Source organism: Pinus tabuliformis, chromosome Q (genome assembly GCF_031772625.1).
Source record: "Pinus tabuliformis cultivar Carrire ecotype Pingquan chromosome Q, CPIR1, whole genome shotgun sequence".
Classification (NCBI taxonomy): Eukaryota; Viridiplantae; Streptophyta; class Pinopsida; order Pinales; family Pinaceae; genus Pinus; species Pinus tabuliformis.
In genome coordinates this window covers 522,823,517-522,844,512 of record NC_142296.1, presented here as the reverse complement: position 1 = coordinate 522,844,512, position 20,996 = coordinate 522,823,517, and positions in this window count along the sequence as shown.

Here is a 20,996-nt window from a genome sequence, read left to right as displayed (position 1 = left end):
AACATTGTTAAAATGGGACATTAGGATAGCAAAAAAATATATGTGTTTTACTGAATAGAAAATGTAAACAATAAAAAAAATGATTTGTCTCTTGTAATCATTACTGATTGAGTTGTTTTAATTCAGCTCTATTTTATATTACAAATTATTTTTTCAGAACTGAAAGTAAAGAGACAAGCTTGTGAGAAGTTTTTGGAAGTCCAAGAGACAATGTTTCATTTCATATTCTTGTAAAGAATACAAACAACCAAGATGGCTTTCTTATAAAATATACAATGTGGAATGGTAAAAGAACTTTTTTTTTGAAGAGAAACAATCTGCATAAGAAAGTTGATGAGCAGCAAGAGAAGAGATGCAAAGTGAAAAGGAGAAGCAGTGCAACAGTCGACTTGACAACATAATTGTAAATGAGGTAACTGGCATTTGTGACACGATGTTGTGATTGAGAGATTTTTTTCCCTTTCTATGTTGTATGTTAAAAAGGAATAGGTTGTAGCCTGTTGAGGTAGGAGCTTCCTATGGGTTGTAGCCTGCAAAAAACTTATGGGAGTTGGAGCTTCCTTTGAGGTAGGAGCCTCTTGTAGGTTGGAGCCTACAAAAATATGATGTAATAAGGAGTAGCAGCTTGCCTTCACATCACTTTCAACCTAAAATTCATGGTTTTCTCCCTTCGGGGTTTCCACTTATATCTGGTGTCTTCATGTGTTTATTCTTGAATGTTGTGTGAATGTTTTGAATTCTTGATAAATAAATCTACAAATTTCTCTCTTTGAAACCTGCAAAAGGAATTCAATAATAATTGAGCACAAACATAAACCATTAGCTGCATAAGAATAAAATTAAGTTGAGCAAAAGTAAAGAATTTGAATTACTGCTTCACCCCCTCCCCCCCCAATAATTCCAAATCATAAATATCAATTGGTATCAGAGCCAAGTTCCTTCAGTAGCAATCTAACAACTGGAAGGAGGTCCTAAGTCAATAAAATGGCTAGTCAAGAAGGATGCTCAACAAATAAGGCCCCTCTATTTACTGGTACAAACTATGCCTTCTAGAAAGTGAGAATGAAGACATATTTAATGTCTCTAGGAGTAGAAGTTTGGGTTGTTGTGATGATAGGGTATGAAGAACCAAAGGAAACAACTAGTGACAAAGATGTCAAACTGAATTTTATAGCTAATGCAAAAGCTATGAATGCACTTCTGAGTGGTCTATGTGAGTCTGAATTTATCAAAGTAATGCATTGTGAGACAACTAAAGATATATGGGTTAAATTAGAAAATATGCGCGAACGAGATAAAAAGGTGAAGATGGCCAAATTACAAGTATATAGAACACAGTTTGAACCTTAAAAATGAATGAAGATGAAGATATAGCTAAATTATTTTTTTATAGTTGATGGAGCTGTAAATATCATGTTGGGTCTAGGAGAAACAATCAAAGAAAGTGTAATAGTTTAGAAAATATTGAGGTCATTACCTTCTAAATTCAATCCTAAGGTTTCAGTTATAGAAGAAACAACAAACTTTCAGACTTTGAACAAAGATCAACTATGTGACTCTTTGACAACATATGAGATGAGAATTCCAAAAGGGAAGGAAACCAGTAGAGAGGAATCTTTCAAGGTAGACAAGCCCATAGAAGAAAAGGAGTGTTCATGCTCAGGTTCTGATGAAGAAGAAGCAAAATTTGTCAGAAGGTTGAAGAAAGGCACATGTAAGTACAAAGGAAAACTTCCATTTAAGTGTTTTAACCATGGAAGAGTGGGACATTATGCAACAAAATTTCCTTATAAGAAAGAGGAAGATCAACCTAAATGGAAAGAGAAGAACAAGTCTAACAAAATGCAGAAAGAGAGAAAATTCAAAAGAAAAAAATTCTATGCTCAAGAAGATAGTAGTGGATCTGAAAGTTCCAATGAATCCTCTAGTGAAGATGGAACCAGTGAATTCATGCTGATGGCCTTGGAAGAACTTGAAAAGGATTGCAAAAAATATGAAGAAGAAGAGGAAGGTGAGGTAGACATTGAGGGGGATTTAATCAGTGCCCTAGATGAAATAGAAAGGTTTAAACTAAAGATTAGAAAGTAGAAAGAGATCCTATTGAAATATGTAAAGGAAGAATCAAATTCAGAAGACAATATCAAGTTGAAAGTTGAACTTGAAGACGCAAAGAAGGTGGAAGAAATTTTAATGAAGCAAATAAAAGAGAAAAGCCATGAGTGTGAAAGATTGGAGGAAGAGGTGGTAAGTCCAAAGAAAAAGCTAGAGAAGGCTCAAACTGAACTAAACATGAATATTTGGCAGATAAAAGGGTCTGAAAAACTGGATGTGATATTAAATGCTCATAGGTCTCCACTAATAAAGACTAGGTTAGGCTATGAAGGAGAATCCAATAAATCTAAGACAGAGGATAAAAGGACAATCACCTTTGTAAAAGCTGTTAGGGGAGAGGATGACAACTCACATCAATCCGAGAGCAAAAATTTGAGCAACACTTCATTAGATTCTCAAACAACATCCACTACCAAATAAAAATATTTGTTTATGGATATTGTTACTACTATAAAAGTTGTGGACATAAATCCATAAATTGTAGAGCTTATGTCAGAAGAATTGATTTGGGAAATTTTAAGATGAGAAAGAATGGATTCACAAACATTAAAACAAACATGAATCTAGAAAAAAATGCATTTGCTCCTCTCCTTGATATCACTAAATGTTTCTATTGTCACAAATTTGGGCACAAGTCATATGAATGTCAGCTTAAAGACAATAGATTAACATCTCAGAATATTTATAGAACAAATGGATGCATGCAATGGAGAAAGAAGGTAGAAGAAAAGAAACCTGATAAGTGTGACCTAGTTCTGTATGCTCAAGATCAAAACAATAAATGGTATGTGGATAGTGGCTTCTCTAGACATATGACAGGAGATAAAAGCAAGTTTGTTTCCTTGAATGAAAATAAAATTGGAAATGTCACATTCAGCAATGATGAAGCAGGAAGAATTAGAGGAAAGGGTACAATTAGTCTGAATAATGGAAGAGGAAAGGCTCAAGATGTATTGTTTGTAGATGGTCTAAAACATAACTTGTTGAGTGTAAGTTAGATGTGTGACAAAGGTTGTGATGTTCTCTTTAGAGCTCAAGACTGTGAAATCATGTCAATATCTACAAGGAAGGTTATGACTAAAGGAGTTTGAATTAAGAATAATGTATACATATATATTTAAAGAAGAGAGTGAGGAATGATACATCAGCAAACAAGATGAATCTTGGTTATGGCATAAGAGATTGGGGCATCTCAACTTTGATCACATCATCAAACTTAGCAATAAGAGAGTATTCGGAGATCTACCAACAATAAAGAAGCCTCAAAAAACTATCTGCAAGTCACGTCAAATGGGAAAACAAACACGAACATCATTCAAATTTAAAGATAAACTATCAAGTAGTAAGCCTTTGTAGCTAGTTCATATGGATTTGTGCAGGCCTTCCATAACAAAATCTCTAGGAGGAGAAAAATATTTCATGCTAGTAATCGATGATTATTCAAGATTGACCTGTGTTGAATTTCTCATAAATAAGTCAGAAGCATTTGAGAAATTTAAAACATTCAAGGCATTGGTAGAAAATCAAATAGGGTGCAAGATAAAGTGCATAAGGTCAGATAGAGGAGGTGAATTTACATTAAATGAGTTTGTAGACATGTGTAATGAATTTGGGATAAAGCAACAATATACTATTGCAGACACATAACAACAGAATGGAGTTGCAAAGAGACAAAACAAGCATGTTCAACAAATAGCTAGAGCCATGATGCAAGAAAGAAACACTGCTCAAACCTATTGGGCAGAAGCATTGCATACAATAATACATATTCTCAATAAGGCACATCTCATACCAAATGGTGATAAGACACCATATGAACTGTGGCACGGGAAACCAACATCAATCAAGCATTTTAAAGTATTTGGGAGTAAATGTTATATCAGAAATAATGATGAAAAGCTAGGAAAGTTTGATGCTTGATCTGATGAAGGAATATTTGTCAAAAAGTAAGGGATGCAGATGTTATAATAAAATATTGCATAAGATTGTGGAATGCATAGATGTAAAGGTTGACGAAGAGTTACCCAATAAGAACAATATCATAGGTTTTATCAATCCTCCATATCATCATCATCATATAAGTAAATATAATGAAGTAAAAAATGAAGAATTAGAAGATACAAAGACTCATTCAAAAGAACCCTCAAGGCACACTCAAAAGAATCACCCTGAAAATCAAATTATTGGAGATAAAAGTGAAGGAGTACAAACAAGGACGCAACTAGCAGAAAAATCTGAGCAAGTTCATATAGCCATTTTGTCACAGATAGACCCAAAGAACTTTGAAGAGGAAAGTAAAGACAAAATTTGGATAGATGTTATGAACTAGGACTTAGACCAAATTGAGAAGAACAAGACTTGGGAACTAACACCAAGACATGTTGGAAAGAATGTCATTGGCACAAAATGGGTATTCAAAAATAAGATGAATGAACAGGGTCAAGTTGTTAGAAACAAAGCTAGACTAGTGTGTAAGGGTTACTCATAAGTGGAAGGTCTTGATTATGAAGAGAATTTTTCACCAGTCACGAGATTGGAGGCAATTAGGATGTTTTTTGCCTTTGCATGCTACAATGATTTCAAGGTGTACCAAATGGACGTGAAGTTTGCCTTCCTAAATGGTGATCTTGAGGAAGAAGTCTATATGGAACAAACTGAAGGTTTTTTATTATTAGATAAGCCTAACTATGTCTGCAGGTTAAAGAAAGAACTATATGGTCTTAAACAAGCACCACGGGTGTGGTAATATAGACTAGACAAGTAACTTCAAAAACAAGGTTTCAAGAGAGGAGGAGTTGCTAGTAATTTGTACATAGAGGATGATGGAGATGAATTATTGATTATAGTTGTGTATATTATGCTTGGCAGCAATAAATATCATATATTAGAATGATTTGTTGAAGAGATGAAGACCGAATTCGAAATGTCAATGATTGGAGAACTTACCTTCTACATGTTGACCAAGCAGTTAATTAACCAAGAAATATATAAATGAAACTAAATGAAACTGAATGCAAAGGCACAAGTAAAAACACAATGTTTTACGTGGTAAAACCTTGACAGGGTGTCAAGGAAACATCCACAGGGCAAGGGATTGGATTTTCTATTAAATCAACAATGATTCTCCTTGATTACAATAGTCTGGGCATTCATCAATTAAATAAGAGCCTCATTCGTTACATAACTTCTGCTTCGGTTTGAAACTAACTTGGTAGTAACTAATACAATTTACACATATTTACATAATTAGTTGTCAAATTCCAACAAACTCCACCTTGACAACAATTTTCCTAATCCCTTGCCCATGCCCATTCATCATCTCTTCTGCAAGCCAAGAGAAGCTAAACACCATCGTAGCTTCTCTACTGTAACTGGCTTCGTGAATATGTTTGCACAATTCTCCCATGTATGGACCTTCTTGAGAGCTACTTTTCCGCCATCGATCACATGTCTCAGAAAATGATACCTTACATCAATGTGCTTGGTCTTGCTGTGATAAGATGGATTTGTAGCCAAGTGAATAACACTCTGACTGTCACATAGTACATTCACTTTCTCCTGCGTCCTTCCAATCTCATCAAGTAGACCCTTTAACCAGATTTCTTCTTTACTGGCATCTGAAGCAGCTATATATTCTACTTCGGTAGTGGACAACACAATTGTTTCTTGAAGCTTTTACATCTAGCTAATTGCTCCACTTGCAAGAGTAAAGACATAACCTGTAGTAGATCTCCTTTTGTCCAAATCACCTGCATAATCAGCATCTACATGTTCGCAGACAGATCCTTCACTACCATTAAAGATGATGCAATGATCACTTGTGCTTCTTAGATATCGAAGCACCCATTTCACTGTTCGCCAATGTTCTTCACCTGGATTTGCCATGAACCTGCTGACAACTCCAACTGCATGTGAAATGTCAGGTCTTGTAGATACCATCGCATACATTAAGTTTCCTACAACATTTGTATATGGTACATGAGACATATACTGCTTTTATTCATCAATTCTAGGACTCAAAATCGAAGAAAGCTTAAAATGGGAAGCTAATGGAACATTATTAGGTTTCACACTATTCATACAGAACTTTTCAAGTACTCTTTCCACATACTTCTACTATGATAACCAAAGCTTACCATTTTTCCTATCTCTGTGTATCTCCATGCCCAAGATATGTTTTTCTGCTCCAAGATCCTTCATATCAAACGTCCTAGAGAGTTGAGCCTTTAACCTGATGATCTATTCCATGCTTTTGCTTGCAATAAGCATATCGTCAACATAAAAAACTAAGATAATGAATATGCCACTGAAACTCTTGAAGTATACACAATGATCATACTCACTTCTAATAAAGTTCTGGCTCACCGCGAAGGAGTCAAACTTCTTGTACCATTGCTTGGGAGACTGCCTCAAGCCATACAATGATTTCTTAAGCTTGCAAACTAATCTTCTGTTGCGACCTTGTACAAAACCTTCTACCTGTTCCATATATATCTCTTCATCCAAGTCACCATGTAGAAAATATGTTTTAACATCTAACTATTCTAACTCAAGGTTAAGTAATGCAGTTAGTTCCAACACAGTACGAATAGAAACAAGTTTTACAACTGGTGAAAAAATCTCATGAAAGTCAATACCTTCAACCTGAGAATACCCTTTTGCTACCAGTCTCGCCTTATACCTTTCGATACTTCCATCAACTTTTCATTTCAATTGAAGACCCATTTGCATCCAACAACAATTCTCCCTTCAAGAAGTTCTACAAGATCCCAGGGATTGTTCTTGGCTAAGGAATCCATTTCTTCTTCCATAGTCGTTTTCCATTTTTCACTATCTGTATCATCTACTGCTTCCTGATAACAAGAAGGTTCCCCATCTTCAGTAATCAAAGCAAAAGATGAAGTATAATCTTCATACCTTTTGGGAGTTTTTCTTTCCCTTGTAGACCTTCTTAGAGTGACTGGTTGCTGAACTAGTTCAGAAACTTCAACAACTTCCTTTGTATCTTCATCACCTTTTCCTCCAGAAGTCTCTCCTTCCTTTCAACTTTCAAAGAAAGGTCTAGCCTCCAACTGAATTTGTTGATTTGGTGATACCTGTTCCTGTTCAATTATTTCAACATTTGATTTTAAAAGAGAAGATTCATCAAATGTTACATCTATGCTAATGACTATCTTCCATGACGTAGGATCCCACAACATGTATCCTTTCACCGCATAGTCATACCCAACGAAGACATAACATTTCGATTTTGGATCTAATTTTGAACGCTGAATTTTAGGAATAAGAGCATAGGCATCAAAACCAAATATCCTTAAATGTGAATAATCACAACACTGACCTAAACAAACTTCTTCGGGAATTTTACAATTAATTGCTATTGAAGGTGATCTGTTAACTAAATAACAAGTAGTGGATACTGCTTCTGCCCACAACTCCTTTTGCAGGTTAGCATTGTTGATCATGCTTCTAGCTCTTTCCATAAGAGTCTGATTCATACGTTCAGCAACACCATTTTGCTGAGGAGTATAAACAATAGTTTTGTGTCTAACAATTCCTTCATCCTTACAGTATTGTTCAAATTCTAGAGAAGTAAATTCACCACCATTGTCAGTTCTTAAACATTTAATTGATTTGCCTATTATTTTTTCTACCATTGCTTTAAATTGTTTAAAGACATTGAATACATCAGCTTTATTTTTCAGCATAAAGACCCAAACTTTACGGGAGAAATCATCAATAAACATTAAAAAATATAAAGCACCTCCATATGATACAACAGGAGATGGTCCCCACAAATCAGAATGAATATAGTCCAAAATTTCTTTACTATTATGACTTCTAGTTTTAAATATATGTTTACACTGTTTTCCATACACACAATGTTTACAGAAATCCAACTTCAAGGATTTCAAAACAGGAAGTGATTTACGTTTCATTAGTACCTGAAGACCTTTCTCGCTCATGTGACCCAATCGCTGATGCCATAGGTGAGTACCTTCTTCTTCTTTCTCTGACACAATCGCTGCTTCACTGACCTGAGTACTTCCTTTGAGTCTGTAAATATTTCCAACCTTTTCTGCTTTCATAACAATTAGGGTGTCTTTAGAGACTTTCAACACTCCATTCTGACTTGTAAACTTATAACCATTCGAATCCAACACTCCCAAAGAAATCAAATTTTTCTTCAATTCAGGTACATGTCTAACACTAGTTAATTTTCTAAATGTGTAATCATACATTTTAACCCTGATATTTCCCATCCCAACAGTCTGACATGATACATTATTACCCATAAACACAAAACTACCATTTACATCTTCATATGAAGTAAACCAATTTCCGTGTGGACACATGTGATGAGAAGCACCAGAGTCTAATGCCAACTTTCAAAATCCTGGGAGACATTACATACAGGTGAAGTTTCATCTATCATACATAATTCTTCAGTAGATAAAACTTCGTCTATCATACCTGAATCAACCTGATTTGCTTCCTTCTTTGGGTTATCAGACTCTTTTCGTTTCCAACAGTCTTTCTTGAGGTGTCCAATTTTATTGCAGTGCCAACATTTTGCCTTACACTTCTTTCCCTTTGATTTTGATCTGGAAGACCCCCTTGTTTTTTCTCCTCTCTCCTTTGACCGTCCTCTGGCTATCATGGCTTCTGGTGCAGTTGTCTCAGTACTGGATTTCCTCTGTACTTCTTCAGATAAGAGAGCTCCCACAACTGATTCAAATTTCAAAGAATCAACAGTGCTCAAACTGATTGAAGTTACGAAGTGGTCCCACGACTCGGGCAGAGAACACAACAAGGTTATAGCTTTGTCTTCTTCCTGAATTTTAACTTCCATATCTGATAATTGGCATATAAGTGTATTAAAAACATTTAAATGTTCTGCAACTTTTGTACCCTCCTTCATCCGAAGACTGTACAATTGTCTTTTCAAATAAATTCTATTGGTTAACGACTTTGTCATATATAGTTTTTCCAATTTTTCCCATAAACCCATAGCTGTACTCTCTTCAAAAATGTTGAAGAGAACTTCATCCGCTAGGCATAACCTGATGGTACTGAGAGCTTGGGCATCCAAGTCCTCCCAGTCTGAATCTGTCATGCTAGCAGGTTTCTTATTTGCCCCGTCCAAAGCTTTGTGCAACCCTTGTTGCACCAGCAAATCCCTAACTTTCAGTTTCCATAAAGCAAAGTTGTTCTTGCCGATGAATTTCTCCACCTCGAACTTCGCATTCGTCATCTTGGCCATTTTCTTCCTATAGGGTTAAAAAAAAAATCTGCTTCTAGATTTCCTTCCTAGGGTTCTTCCAACTAAGGGTTCACCTTTAGTTTCAATTTTTGTTTCTTAATGATCAAAACAAATACTGATTCTCTTCTTCTTGATTCAATTTTTTTTTATTTAAAAAAACATTTCTGAAATTGACCCCAAAAATTTCCAGAATTTTCACAAAAAACTTCAAACCCTTTCCAATTTTCCAGTTAATTGGAAAAAAAAAATTCAGACTTCAAACCCACTTCAAACCCTTTCCAATTTTCCAGTTACTGGAAACAAAAAAATAAAAATAAATAAATAAATAAATAAATAAATTTTCACTACTCCTTAAAAATTTCCTTCCTTTTTTTTCGACCAAAAAAAAAACCTTACCAAAACACAAAAAAAAATCTGCATTCAACAGTTTTTTCTTTTCTTTTTGCTATCAAAATTAAAAAGAATTGCTCGATCTGTATAAACAGTAGCTCTGTTTTCACCGAACCCTCAAACAACAGGGTTCTCCTCCAGTGGACTTCAGCGGACTCAGGCAGGCAAACAAAAATGGCTTTGTCTCTGGCACTGACTGATTTTAAAAAAATAGTGGCTTCAGCTCTTGCGGCAGCCTTCTTCCTCAACAGAAATAGCGGCTTCAGCGCAGCCTTCTTCCTCAACAGCAGCAGTGATGACAACTCTTCTCCTTTAAAAAAAAAACAAGTAGGCTCCTTCACTTGACAACGACAACATTTTTTTTGTCTCCAACATCACAACTCTATTTTTTAAACTTCCAAACGGGCTCAAATTATTTTTAATGGCTTTCTCAGGCAGAAAATTTCAGCAAGGGCATCAGCTTGCACTATTCAAAGCCCCAACAGTGCTCGAAAAATCCTTTTCTCCCTTCAAACTCTTCGAACTCTTCAACCAGTTGGAATGACTGGAATGAACCCTTTTTTTCCTTCAGCGGTTGCTCCTTGTTGGACTGGAAGATTAAACAAAAAATGATGGGTTTCTTATTCTTCAACGACTGCACACAAAAAAAAACGGTTTTCTTTTCCTTCAGCGGCTGCACAAAAAAAAAAACGGGTTTCCTTTTCTTCAGCGGCTGCCATGCAATGTCTCTCTTCGAGGGCTCCCAGTCTTCTCCACTCAACTCAATGCTCTGATACCAATTGTTGGCGAAGCAGTTAATTAACCAAGAAATATATAAATGAAACTGAATGCAAAGGCACAAGTAAAAACACAATGTTTTACGTGGTAAAACCTTGATAGGGTGTCAAGGAAACATCCACGGGGCAAGGGATTGGATTTTCTATTAAATCAACAATGATTCTCCTCGATTAAAATAGTCCGAGCATTCATCAATTATATAAGAGCCTCCTCCATTGCATAATTGTTGCTTCGTTATGAAACTAACTTGGCAGTAAACAATTTACACATATTTACATAATTAGTTGTCAAACTCCAACACTACATAGGGCTCCAAATCCTACAAAAGCCTGGAGGCATATTCATTTCTCAAGAGAAATAACTAAGAGATATGTTTAAAAGGTTCCAAATGGAAGGTTGTAAACCTGTCCCAACCCCCATTATTATTGTATGTAAACTATGTGCATATGATGTATCACCTGATGTGGATCAAAAGCTTTACAGATCTATGATAGGAAGTTTGTTATACGTAATAGCTTCTCAACTAGATATAATGTTGGCATTCAGATTAGTAGCAAGACATCAATCAACAACCAAAAAAAGTCATTTTTTAGCAACAAAAAGGATATCCATGTACTTGAAAGGGAGTACACGCTATGGACTATGGTATCTGAAAGGTAAGGACTTTACATTGAAAGCATACGCAGATGCGGATTAGGCTAGTTGTGTGGATGACAGAAAAGTACAAGTGGTGGTGCATTCTACCTAGGAGAGTCTTTGGTGGCATTCGTAAGCAAAAAACAAACATCAATTTCTCTATCTATAACGGAAGCTTAATACATAGCAGTTGCATCTTGTTGCACACAAGTATTGTGGATGAAGTAGACACTTCAGGATATGAAGGTAAATTTTAGTGAGCCTATCTCTATCAAATGCGACAATGCAAGTGAAATAAGAAATTTGAAAAATATTGTGCTTCATTCAAAGACTAAACATATCCCTACAAAGTACCACTTTATTAGAGAACACGTCACTAAGAAAACAGTAAATATGGAGTACATACCCACAAGAGAATAGATAACATACATGTTTATAAAGCCTCTTGCTAAAGAACCATTTGAGTATATGAGAAACAAGCTAGGGATAGTGCCTGCAGGTGCCCCTCACTGATGTAAATTAAAAAAGGAGAGTCTAAAACTTGAAATTGAATGCATCATCTAAGGGGGAGACTACAGGAGTTGGAAGAAGTAAAGAAGAGGAATAGGAAGCATATGATTTTGTTAAGAATTTGAAGCCACTAAGAAGCAGTAATAACAAAGGCATCATAAAGTTGCGAGATCAAGTCATTTTCTTCATGAGCAGGCGACTTCAATCAAGTGCACCATTCAAAAACTCAGTGTTTAATGCAAGTTTTTATAGAAAAATGTACACATGTATATACCATGTATATGAGCATGTAAATAAATAAATAGAGAAAACATGTTGGCATCATTAGAATTTCCTCAAAAATCCTTCATTCTTTGATTGTTTATATGGAATACATTGATGTACATTATGATGATCCATGTATTAACTAACAATTGATCTATGAAAACCTGAGATCCATTCAAACATATATATACATACAACCAGAAGCAAAGAGACCACTATGGAAGTAAAATGGCTCTTAAATCCAAAGGACTTCAAGTAATTAAGTTGCAATGCTACATTCAAAGTTTGAGATATCTTCAAACATGTATGCTACCATCAAGCCAAGAGGAGAAGATTTTATTTATCTTTGTGGCAAGTTTCCAAGAAGTCTTCATCATGTAGAATCATGAGATCGACATCTGAACCACACCATTTTCAAGTTGCACATGAAGAAATCTAGCTCAATAAATGATCAAGAGAAAACTACCACAAACAAATATTTCATGCATATATCCTTTTTATGGTTGCAAATAACTGTTGCTGAAGAAAATTATGAATATGTTTCTACAACCAAAAAGGCAACATGTGACTAAACTACATTTCAACATCTTAGTGCATCATTAGGATCTCTCTAAATCCTTCAGCACTGCATAAACATAAAGATTGAATGATGTGAATGCTTGAAGAAGTCAAATGAATTTATCAACAAAAGATGAAATTCCTGAAGTGCTTCAACAACACAATTGAACGAAGTACATTTTGTTGTTTCAGTAATAATCCACAATTTCATAGGAATTTGCGTGTGGACTAAATCCATCAGGAACTCAACACTGTTCTAAAACAAAACATTCAGAATCAAAAAGCTTATGGGCAAAAGCAATTGTATCCCACGCAGAGATCATTCTCCATACCAAGGAAGAAATTGGAGTTCATCAATCACATATCAAGCAACTACAGTCATTTAAATAAAATTAGGCTTTGCAATATCAAATACCCTAGGAGAAAAATATTTCAAATAAACATATTGAATAATTCAATTCAGAAGATCGACATTCTTTTTTTGGCTCAGGCAAGAAACGGACCTTCTTATTCAACTAAATCAACAAAGAGGGTACATAATATACATGATGGCGTATGCCACATGCGCACTCACATTACAATCCACAAAGCTTAGGAGTGGCTCCCTTGGAAATACGGATAAAACAAGTACTGCAAATCTGAGCCGTCGATCCCCATCCATGGAAATCAGCGGATTTGAGGGATATCGGCCGACCTATATGCACTAGGATTACCCGCCCGGAGTGGGCAGTATTCACATTATACCTGGAGCCATGTGTCACTTGGTCAATGGCTTTACCGAAAATCCGCTCGTGGTTGAGTTGACGCCCAATTGCGCAGGAAATTGTGCTGAAATAATCATGGTCCCACCCCTAACCAGCTCGATCTGCTGCCACCAGATCCGACAGCGGTGATGGGTATCGGCCAGACTAACTGCACAAAAATTATCCGCCCGATGAAGGCGGTATTCCTTATTTGTTTGGAGCCATGTGTTACATGAACAATGGCATCAGAGGCAATTCTGAAAATCCGCTTGTGATAATGGGGATGCCTGATAACCCGGGCAATTGTAGTAAAACCACCATGGTCCCACCGCCAATAAGCACGACCATCCTCAGCCCTAGATCTGCTTCCACCCGATCTGATGGCTGAAAAGGATATCGGGTTGAAGAGATGCGCGGGAGATACCCGTCCGATGAAGGCGGTATTCTCAACCTGCCGAGAGCCACATGTAACTCCTTTTGTGGCATCGGAGGCTTTCTGGTGAAACCACTTCCGGCACCATCGGGCTTCCGATAACTCTGGTAATGGCTGCAAAACCACCCTTTTTTGAGGAGAAGCTCTGGAGCCCCTTACTAGTTTTACGCTCTTCCTTCTCTGCCTTCCATTTCTCCGCCTTCCATTCCTTTGCAAGGCCCAGAACTTAGCCTGTCTGTAATTTGATCCCTTAACTTCTGTCATCTGAGATTTCTGCTAGCTGATTCCCCTTGGAGTTTTGGTAATGCTCCTTGTCTTCACGTGCCAGAGTGTTGCAGTCCTCGCGAAGCTATCCAGTTTGAACAGACTCCCATAAGAGGCACTTGTTTTCTCTTGTGTAGATCACTCCTTCATTGGCTAGCCTGTCCGCCACTTTGTTGGCTTCTCTGCGCACATGAACAAAGCTCAGAGTTCTAAGTGTTTTGAGGTGAGATTGAACTCTATGAAACACCTGTGAAAGTCTCCAGTGCCTTGAAACTTTATCTGGTGCTGAGCCAGTGCTTATTATTTTAACCGAATTAATCATTAATTCCGAGTCTGCCTCTATAATTGTATTGTGTAGATTGTAGTCTGTCAGGATTTCTAAGCCTTGCTCAATGGCCATGAGTTCTGCCATATTGTTGGTGGCCCTCCCCAAATGACTGTGAAAAATAACTTGGATATTGCCCTCTGCATCTCTTATGGCTCCTCCGTAACCAACATCCCCTGGGTTCCCTTTTGAAGCTCCATCAATGTTTAGTTTCAGGAAGCCATGAGGGGGAGGTTGCCAGAAGGCTTTGTTATCTGTTATGTGCCTTGCTTTCTTATTGGTATCTATTGTACCATAAGACTGAAGACCCAAATGTTAAAGGATGAGGATGTCTCTTTGAACAGGGGGTTTCCCAAGAGGTTGCTTCATAAAGACTTTAACTGTTTCTCTGAGCTGATTTAGAATCTGAGCCACAATTCCTTGAGTTGAGCTTGATTTATTTTTGAAGATCCTGTTGTTGTGTTCTTTCCACACATCCCAGATCAAGAATCCCGGGATCAGTGTCCAAGCTACATTGACTGTTTCATTTTCCGAGAAATCTTTCCTCCAATTCTTCAAAGTTTTCGTAATGTCATTTTCCTTTCTGTTTGTTTGGTTGAAGATAGAGGCTACCCAGTTCCAGATGGAGGAGGTGAACTCGCACATGCTGAGAAGGTGATCCATGGTCTCCTCCTGTAGACCACATAAATGGCACTTAGAAGGCCCTACAAAACCTCTTTTTCTAAGATTTTCCCAAGTCAGAATCTTTTTATGTTGAATTAGCCATATGAACATTTTGATTTTCATCAAGTGAGGATTGCTGCAAATGTTTTTCCAATTCTTGTCAGGATTTGAATAGTCCATTCCTGTGATTATTCTTTTTGCTTCTTTGAGGTTGAAATTGCCTTTGTTATTTCTGCCCCATCTCAGAAGATCATCCGAAGTTGATGTTAAAAATCTGTCTTTTTTCCAAGGTCTCTTCAAGAATTTTAGCTTGGGTTCTCAAAGGGGTCTCTGCACTGTAATTTGGTACCTTCCAAAATCTCCATTTCCCTTCCCCTCTTGACTGGTCCCAAAAGTCGCTTACCCTTTTGAGACCATTATTAACGGTGTCATTTTTGATGATGTCTAGACTATCTCTGCATAGATTCTATTCCTGCTGCCAGTTGTCCTCCTAGAACCAGGCCAGATTCCCATTTCTGATCTCCCAGAAGCTGTGAGTCTGAACTAATGTTCTATCCTCCCACGCCTTGTTCCAAATATGAGAACCGGTGATGTGCCCCGACATTTGAATGTGGTCTTTTTCCTGCCAATTTGTTGCATACTTTTGTTTCCATAACTTGGTCCATGGATTGTTGGACTCCTTTAGCCATCTCCACCAAAGTTTTCCCCCAAGACCTTGCTTAGGGTGTCCGGGTTGTGGAGACCTAAACCACCATGGGTTTTGGGTTTGCAGAGTTTGTCCCATGCTACCAGGGCCCATTTCTTTTTCTCTTCCCCTTTACCCCAAAGGAAGTTTCTTTGTATGTTCCTGATCTGCTGTAAAACTCCTTTAGGGACTGGAAGGGCAGAGAACATGTAAATTGGAATGGTTTGTAGGACAGCCTTTGTAAGAACTAGTCTTCCTGCTAAATTCAAGGATCTATTAGTCCAGTTGTTGACTTTGTCCTTTAGCTTATTTGTAACTGCCTCCCATACTTCCTTACTCAATGGTTTGTTAGTGAGAGGCATACCCAAATATTTAGAGGGAAGATTCTCTCGTTGAAAACCAAGAATTCTAGAGAGATGTCTCTGGATTGAAATGTTCGTATTGAAAAAGAAAACTTTGGATTTTGTAAGGCTTACCTCTGTGCCAGCAGCATGAGAAAAGTCATTCAGGATTTGTTTGAAGGCTTTGGCTTCCTTGACAGTGGGTATGCCTTGCAACATAGTGTCATCCACAAATTGTTGATGTGTCAATGCATCCCCATTCTGAGTCAGTTTTAGCCCCTTGATTCTTCCTTCCTTCTTGGCTGCATTGATCATTCTGCCTAATCCTTCCATCATGAGAATGAAGAGGAATGGAGAGAGAGGATCGCCTTGCCTAAGGCCTCTTGAAGGCCTGAAAGTGTTGGATGGTGAGCCATTGAGAAGGATAGAGCAACTTGCTGTGGTGACCAGTGCCATGACCCACTTTATCCAGTTGAAGTCAAAGCCATAAGCTTTAAGGATTTCCTTTATATATTGCCAGCTTAGTTTATCATAGGCCTTTGCTATGTCCAGCTGTATTATCATTCTTGCTTGCTTATTGGTCTTGAGGGAATGGACCACTTCATGCGCTTGGATGATGTTGTTGAGGATTTGTCTACCTTCCACATATCCAGTCTGCTCCTCTGAAACTAGCGATGGGAGTAGAGGTTTGAGTCTGTTAGCAATAACTTTGGAAATGATTTTGTACACCACATTGCAAAGAGCTATTGGTCTAAATCTCTCTGGTGTTGTGGCCTTTTCCTGTTTAGGGATTAAAGCTATGAAAGATTCATTAATCGCTCTGAGAACTTTTCTTGATTTTCTCGAGTCCTCTACCACATCAAGAATGTCGTATTTGACTATCTCCCAGCATGTTTTGAAGAAGTCTACATTGAAACCATCCGGGCCTGGAGCTTTCCCATTGTGCATCTCTTTGATCACTTCATTGACCTCTTCCTCCGTAGCTGGCCTATTGAGATTATAGTTATCTTCCCTGGTCACCAATTTGGGAATATTCTTAGTGAAGTTCTTAATGGATTGAGATCTGTCTACCAAGGTTTCCACTGCTATGCTTTTGAAGTGTTGAACCAGCACCGATTCCATTTCCTTGTGAGTATTCAACTCCTTCCCTTATGGATCCAGGAGTTTTGTGATTCTATTATGAGCCCTGTGTTTCATAGTAGATTTATGGAAGAATTTGGTATTTCTCTCCCCTTCTTTAATCCACTTTACTCTAGATTTCTGTTTCCAGAAGATCTCCTCCTGCTGACATCTATTGTCCCATTCTTGTTGTAGAGAGTCCGCCAGTACCTTCCTTTCCTTTGTGAATCCTTCCTTGATGAGAATTTGATTAGTTTCTTGTAATTTACTTTCCACTTCTCTTTTGGCTTCGAAAATGTTGCCAAACTCATTTCTGTTCCATTCTTTGAGCCTTTGTTTGATATGTTTGAGTCGCTGATGTAGGATGAACATTTTTGTGCCCTGAGTGGGCATGTCTTCCACCCACCACTTTCTAATATTATTGGAGAAGTTTGGATGAGTGAGCCATGCATTTTCAAACCTGAAAGGTCTGTTTCTTGGGGTTCCAATAAAAGAAGCTTCCAACTGTACAGGCCAGTGATCCGAACCACTGAAAGGAAGAATCCAGGCGGTCATGGAGTGACCCGAGAGAAGGAGGTCCTCTGAAACTATGAAGCGATCTAATTTCGATGCAACTTGGGCGGTTCCCCCTCTCTTGTTATTCCAAGTGAAGATGCCATTTATTGTCTCCATGCTCACCAGTCTCATGTTGTCTAAGAAGTTCTGGAATGTGAGTGAGTCTCGTCCCAACATTCTGCTTCCCCCTTTTTTTCCGAAAGTGATCTGATCATATTGAAGTCCCCCCCCAAAATCCAAGGGATGATTGGGTGTCTTTCTCTTAGTTCCTCTAGTGAGGTGAGGAGTTTTAGTTTGTATTCAAGCAGCTGAGGACCATAGACATTTTCGGTCAAGTAACAATCTTTGTCCCCCAAAGGTTGTATTACAATAGAGAGGTGATTTCTGGATGCTTCTGCATCTGTGATCTCAAATTTTTGAGGATTCCAAAGGGTAAGAATTCCCCCCGTTGTGTTGTTTGCTTTGACCTCCAGGTACTCATAGTTATTGAGACATTTGTAGTGAAGGTCCCTAATCTTTTCTACTGAGTATTTAGTTTCTTGTATGAAAACCATGTCTGGTTTTTCTTCTTTTATTCTATTACTGAGATTTCTTTGCTTTCTTTTGTTGCCTAGCCCCCCGATGTTCCAAGTTGTGAGCTTCATAATGAAGTGTTTGTAAAAGAGTAACTGCTAAGATCTTTCATCTTACCTGAATTAATCAGGAGTTTCCCACATTCTGATAGGAGATCATTTTGTCTTCTTCTTTCTCTCTTCTTGCTTGGATTTTTGGTGGATCATCCTAATGTAATTTCCATCTATTTGACCCCTTTATTCTCCTGGATATCATAGTTCCGTTTGACTCCTACAGCCTTTGTTTGGGATCTTCTGAGGTAGAGTTGTTGCACTCTGTCAAACTTCTCTTGTGGCAAAGAGTCAATCCCTTTGTTTATTACCAGTTCTAGAAACTGCTCTAGTTCCAGATTCTCACTCTCAAGGATCTCCTGTAGGTCTTAGTCCTCCGTTCCTCCTTCGCTTGGGGTCATATCCTGGTCTTCTCCAAGTCCTGTATTGTTTAGTGGGTCCTTCTTCCTTTCCTTGTCTTCCTGTATGATGTCCATGTTATCCTCTCTTTCCCTTTCCGTTGAGGTGTTCCCCATATCCTTACTCTTTAAATTTTCTTCCCCCTCCTCTTCTAGAATCTCAAAATTGTTGTGACTTGGTAGGTTGTTCTCACTGGGTTTCTTCTGGTGCTTTTTTCCTCCTCCTTTCCCCTTGTCAGCCACTTTGGTGTAACCTTCAGGGTCTTTACCAATGTTGCCTTTCAGATTGTTCTCTCTTTTGTTGAGTGGGCATTCTCTGAAGAGATGCCCATGTTCATGACATTTGCGGCATCTGAATGGGATGTGTTCATAGTCAACTGTCTGAACCCATTCCTCATCATATACTTCCAGGATGACCTCATCCAGGAGTGCTCCCGATAAGTCCATTTCTACGCATATGCGAGCGAAGGATGTGTATTTACCTCGCAGAGTTGCCTCTGATATCTTTATAAAATGTCCTAGTTTATTACCTATAGCTTTTAAGGATTCCGGCAGCCAGTAATCTAAAGGTAAGGAATATAGTCTAATCCATACCGGAACCGATGTGAACATTTCTCGCTCCGATACAAAGTTCATCATCCAAGGTCACATGTAGAGACCTGCGACAGCAAAGAAGTAAGGTCCTCCTTCAAATATTCTATCTTTATCCTCCAGGTTCTTGAAAACCATGGTGAAGAAACCCTTGGATCCCAAATGTATATTTATTTCTCCTTTCGGTTTCCAAGTGCTTCTTATCCAAGTGTATAGTGCTTTCTCTGTGGGCCAAATGCCCATGAACTTGCATATGACTGCATAGGTTGCCATGTGATCTCTGTGCTCCTGCAGAGCCAGATCATTTAGGACCACCCGTGGTTTAATATTAGACTTGGGCTTGCAGGGTCCCATTGTAGTTCTGCTCTCCGACCTCTGACCTCTGTCTCCTGCTTTCGCTTCTTCTTGAACCTCCTCGTGGGTCCCTTTCTCCTCCTGGGGTCCGCTGCCTTCCGGCACTTGTGTCTTAGTGGTTTTTGTCTCTTTCTCCATGGAATTTTTCTATTTGTTCCGACTTGTCCCTCTACCTTTGTTCGAGACCACGTTACTGTAGGAGGGAGTGGAGCTCCCTCCTCCTTGTCCCTCCATGGTTACCAGTTTGCTTCTGTCGCCCCCTGTTTCAAACCCTAGCTTCCTTCATCCACTGAGAGAGAGCGCTCCCGTTTTCCAGCAATGTGGCTTTCTCATTCAATTCAGAAGATCGACATTCAAATCTATTATATTGCAGAATAAAAGGAAAATTGTGAAAATGCTTCTACAATTAGAAAGCCATGGGTGACTGAAACATCATTCCTCACTCAATTTCAACACTAAGGGGTTCAGGTAATATTAATGCTACATGATCAAAGTGAAATTATGGAGGAAATTATTCAAAGCATCAACATCTGAGTTCAAGAAGAACAAATTCCTACATCTGAAAGAGTAAATGAAGAGTCAGTGACGTTACAAAATAAGAAATGGAATCATATAAGGATAGAATTCTCCATATCTATACAAGATACAAAAAATAAACCTCATACATCTCATAGCAAACAAATGAACAAACATTTAAATCCATTGTATTGTCAAATCCATTCTCTATAGTCATTGAGATGCAATTTCTAGGCATTCAACTCTAAGAAAATCTCGAGAACAATAAATTGTTGAATAAGAGGCTACTAGTGCATGCCATTGAAAAGGGCATCACTAAGCATTGATCATTTTCCTGCAAAGGGGAAAGATACATAAAATTTCAAGACATCTGAGAAAGTAAGCATAAAAGAAAAAAAATATGGCATCCATCAAAGAGAACCAAGCGCTCAAAATGATTTCTATATATCATGATAAGGTACAAATAGTGGCAAGGAAGGTAACACAAGGACAAAGAAGAGTAATGTTTAATTGCAATTATGAATGTCAAAATTTGACTAGAGTAGAAATGTCAGGGACAGAAAGACAGGCCCATACATAGAATTGGCTGCTAATGGATTGGAGCAGTGTTAAAATTCTCTAAGATGTCATGAATATGCAGTGGAATAAGTATGTACATCGTAATAATAATGTACAATGGAATAATTATATGCATAATTTTTATTGGAGAAGTTTTATTTTATTCCTTCAACATTAATTACCTTGGAGCAGCAATAGTGGTTATTAATGTTCAAATAGCATTATTATCATTATCAAACGTTCGATGGAATTATCAAGGGTTCATTAGAATTATTATTATCATTGCACAATAGCCTTATTGATGCACAATAGGTATT